Source organism: Clinocottus analis, unplaced genomic scaffold, assembly GCF_023055335.1.
Source record: "Clinocottus analis isolate CAN_PGR_092001 unplaced genomic scaffold, fCliAna1.0.p SCAF_1, whole genome shotgun sequence".
In the NCBI taxonomy this organism is placed as follows: Eukaryota; Metazoa; Chordata; class Actinopteri; order Perciformes; family Cottidae; genus Clinocottus; species Clinocottus analis.
Window position 1 is genome coordinate 18,357,131 of NW_027175820.1, and position 5,137 is coordinate 18,362,267.

General features: G+C 42.8%; 1 pseudogene; it reads left to right on the top strand.

Annotated features, from left to right (window-relative positions):
- Window positions 1-300: 300 nt before the first annotated feature.
- Window positions 301-1,679, top strand: LOC137784769 (uncharacterized; annotated as a pseudogene).
- Window positions 1,680-5,137: the final 3,458 nt, after the last annotated feature.

Below are 5,137 nucleotides of genomic sequence, written 5' to 3' on the forward strand. Positions count from 1 at the left end.
AATGATTGAGTAGCCAGCTCGCAGTTAACAGTGCTAACAGCGCTAACAAGGGCAAGAGTGCTGACAGAACAAACAGTATACCTGGTTACCCATGGTTGTATGCTCCACTTCCACAAAGACACACTTGTTAAGAGCGGTAACTGCCATATGAGTGCAATGCAGAGGGTCGTCCATAAGCCAGCGAACAGGGACTGCAGCTCTGCATTCAACACTATCATCCCGGAGGCTCTTCATCACAATCTCTCTCAGCTTACCAGACCAGCGCCCACCTGTTAGTTGGTAACAAACTTCCTGACAGACATGACGCAGCAGGTGGGGCTGGGAAAAATCACATCGAGCACTGGCGCCCCCCTGGGATGTGTGCTCTCCCCACTGCTCTTCTCCCTCTACACCAACGACTGCACCTTTAGGGACCCAACTGTTAAACCCAACTGTTAAACTCCTGAAGTTCGCAGACGACACAACGGTCATCGGCCTCATAAGGAACGGTGATGAGTCTGCGTACAGACAGGACGTTGAACAGCTGGTCCTCTGGTGTGGTCAGAACCACCTGGAGCGGAACAAGCTCAATACTGTAGAGATGATAGTGGATTTCAGGGGGAGCCCCCCAACACTACTCCCCCTCAACATAAACAACAGCACTGTTTCTGCGGTGGAGACCTTCAGGTTTCTGGGATCAACAATCTCCCGGGACCTGAAGTGGGCCTCCAACATCAACTTCATCCGCGAAAAGGCCCAGCAGAGGCTGTATTTCCTGCGCCAGCTCGGGAAATACAACCTGCCTCAGGAGCTGCTGATCCTGTTGCAATAGATGGTATAGTTTACACAGGGAGACAACCAGGGGAAGAAGTTCAGAAGAATTTGGGAGAAAACATTGTCCAGCAGTTGTGTAGTAGATTTGGAAACACAGGTCGCAACATCACCATGGATACCTTTCTTACCAGTGTGCCTCTTGCGCAGCATCACCTGGAGAAGGATCTCACTATTGTGGTGCCTCTATGTCAGAACAAGCCAGACATCCCTCCTCTGACGAAGCCTTCCAAGTCCAGGGAGGTTCACAGCACAGAGTTTGGATTTAATGACAGCCTTACGATGGTCAGCCATGTCAGAAAGAAAGGAAAAGCGGTTGTGCAACTGAGCACAATGCACCACGACAAAGTAGTGGATAGAAATAGTAGAAAGAAAAAAACAGAAGTGATCACATTTATAACAAGACAAAAAGAGGATTAGACACCACTGACCAGATGGTTGGCACCTAGACCTGCAAGCGCCAAACACAGAGGTGGCTCAGGGTGCTGTGGTACAACATAATTGACATTGCCACCCTGAATGCCTACACCTTTTTCACAACTCAGCACCCAGAATTCAAGAGCGGCAATGCACGACGGCTCTTCCTCAAAGAGCTGTTAAAGGAGCTTGTCACACCACACATGAGTCGACTGGAAGGCTGCACCCAACTGCAAACCCTGATTATTGAAGCAATGTAAAGGTGTGGGGTGACAAGAGCCAAAACCCAGCCACAGGAAAGAAGCAGACAGGGTCAACCAAAGAGAAAGAGGTGTCAGATCTGCCCAAGTAACAAAGATTGCAAAGTCAACAATAGGTGTGGGAAATGTAATGTACCTGTGTGCAATGATCACAGCCAGAAGCAGGTAGTTTGTCTGAACTGCATACAATGATGAGACGAGAAGGCAAAACAGGGAAAAGAGAGAGGAACTGCCAATGACTGGACAGTTACACACACACACACACACACACACACACACACACACACACACACACACTGGATGTTCACACTGGATGCACTGGATTTTTTTATTGCTGTTCTGGTCTTTGTATGAATCTTTGAATCCCTTTTTCATGTGAACTGCATTCAACGAATCATTTCTGTTTCCTTGGCTGAGCCTTTGCAAGTCCCGATGCGCAGCCACGAGTACGTGAACAAATCTTTTTTTGAGAAGACTCATTACTTTGAGTCTTTGTAAGGATTCGTTCATTTTGAACGAATCATTCACGAACGACACATCACTACTGTCCAGTCTGCAACACGTTTTCTCTGTGGTAGGTGGATATGTATTGAGCTCTGTTGTGCTAGCTAAATAAGTGTATATTTGTTCATATTGTTCATATTTATAATTGTAGGCTGTGTTTAAAGATGATCTTTATTTCCTTTGTTAGTACCAGAGCTATGACCACGAGGTGGGCTATGAAAAGCTGATGTATTTTTGTTGTTTGCCAGGTATGTTAAGTTGAAATGTCTGTGTGTCCCCCAGTCTACAACACGTTTTCTCTGTGTACTAGAGCTAAGACCATGAGGTGGGCTATGAGAAGCTGATGTATTTCGGTTGTTTTGCCAGGCCATTACCATCGTGTCATCTCCGTGTCAAGTGTGCTTTACGTTACTAAAAAATTACAAAACGCAAAAGATAGAGTACACAACTGCTACACTAGCATATTGATTACTTGGTATTAACATGAACATAGCTTCAGTTTACCAAGTTTATTTGTATACAGTAGACTAACTTTTTACAGCAGTGAGAGTAGGACGTATGTATGTTCACACAAAAGATTGTTTGCGGCTTTCGGGGTCCATCAACAAGCGCGACTTGGGCAACTTATCACACTACAGCAGGGCTATTGAGGCCGCTCTACTGCATTTGAGCACAATGACTATATTGACCAGGCATGAAAATCCCTCACCTTTCGGCGAAATTTGCCATTTTGAAACTAAAATAGGTGACCTAAGTGAATTGTGTAGATTCGATGATTATTTTTTTTTTGATGGGTGGTGGTGGGGGGGGGGGGTGTTTGTATTCAGTGAACTGCGAACAGATGCGCGTGCCAGAAGGGAACGCGAGTTTATGGTAATAATATTTTATGGTATATCTAAGTTAAGTTTCCCAGGAGCTCTGTTGACATAGACTTAGCTAACGTTAGCTCCAGCTTGATGAATTGAGTCATTGAACACAGCAGGAGAGAACGCAACGTTAGCCAGCTAGCTAACGCTCCGTTCATGAGGAGGTAGATTCTGAGGTGAGCGGAGTGAGGGGCCGATTACACAGGACGCGACTTTTTAAAGCGCAGCCGGTTAAAAAACTCCTTGACAAAAACGCAACCGGTGTTTGTTTTTTTTTAAAGAGGGTGTCTGGATGACAAGAGCTTCAGTTGTTCTTTGGGCTATTCTTTTATTTTTTGCTTCTTATTCCCTGCAGAATCAACTGTAAATATTCAATACTCACATTTAAATAATATCCACGATCCCTCCTTACTGCAGTCTGTTTCATATTTAGCGTCAAATGTTTGTTGTTAAATGTTTTGAAAAACGCTAAAAAAAAAGATGGTAAACTATGACGAAAACACGGCAAAAGACTCAAAAACTTTCAGAAACAAGACTTACTATAATTTGCAACACTAAAATATTATTTACGAAAAGAAAGTCAACTAAAACGCCACTGAAACACCGTTATAATACCGTTATATTCTCTCAAGTTTTACTCTCTCTCCTGTTGTTCTCTTGCTGGCGTCATGGTCTGCTGCCCTCCCCCTTCACCTGGTTTCAACAGTACCGTAATGTACCGTAAATGCCTGGAAAGCGCAACGTCTTAGCTTTCAGAATCCGTTGGAATTATGTCAATTGCGCAAACTTTCGAAGAATTACGGTAATGTCCGTGTTGCATGTCACTTTCTGTTGCCAGCGACAGCATCCGTGGGTTAACCACGGTGGTCAGCACATTTATCCTGATGTCGCCAGTTAACACAAATGTGTCCCTGTTTCAACAAAGCGAAGTATGTCTTTTCAATAATGCCAAACACAGCTCCTAAGACTACAGCCCGCAGACTGGTGCTGATGAACAGATGTCTGAAAACGTACTTCCAGCCTCTCTTCAGGATGCTGCGCCAGTTGCTGTGGGGCGACTTATTGTAATCCCAGCGGTGCCTCCAAAATGTTACACCCCTGAAACAGGGGGAGAAATAATCAAGAGAGTGATGAAGCAGTTTCTCAGCAAAACTTTACTGAAATTAATTCACACAAAAAACAATAATTAACACAGGAATCTACAAGACAGCACACAGTACACTTCCATTCCAGTTTACCCAGCATATTTAGATCGTACATTACCCACAGTATTTAGATAGTATATATATATATATATATATATATATACATATACATATACATATATATATATATATATATATATATATATATATATATATATACATATTCCCAATCTTGTCGCAAAATGGCGGCTACACTTGCCACAGCTAGCTACAACTAGCAGGAACTCATGCACACAGCGCATCCTCCCAGTGTAGCCTTTTATTATAACACCAACATTATTCAAATAGCCCTAGTGGTTGCAGAGATACACCCTTTTTACTTTGGCTATGCAATTTTCGGCCTAAAAATAGGTTGGTTTTCTTTGGGAAAGGGGGTATATGGTATTTTGGGTGGACCCCACTGGACAGCAGAATTTCATTGTTTAGATGCACATTTTTGGGTGATGTCTGCCAAGATCTTGCTGTTCATTTGCGATCTGATATAGAGTTATTAAACGAGAGGGCCAGACTATGAATCTGATGAAGATTTATCTAAAAGGCAAAGCTGTTTGAAGACTGAAGCCAATTAGACATGATATGCAAAGGCTTCCAAGATTTACATTTTCTTCCATCAAGCGACAGATGGATTTATGTCAGTAATGCCTCAGATCAGAAGAAGAACAGAGACCAAAGGCACGTACAGTATTCATTCAACACTGCTGCATGCATAATGGTCTGTATTCTATATTGTCTCGGAGGGCTGCATCCATGGCACAGAAATAGGAAACTTTTTACTATATAGTTCACGTCTACTAAATCATATTTTCTTGCAGGAGGATTTAATTCTGTCTCGATGTATAAAAACAATCAATCTAATTACAAGCCTTCCATTTGCGTGGCGAAAAAAAAACATCAATGGGATTTTGAAAACATATTTACAGAAGCTGAGGCAAGGAGCGCATCTGCAAATATTGGATTTTGCTGTGAAAGGAGCAAATGTGTAACCGACACAGGGAAAACAATGACAACGCAAGACCGAATGTAATAAATAAGAAAACCAATAAGTCAGATATCAATAGAGATGATAAACAAAGTA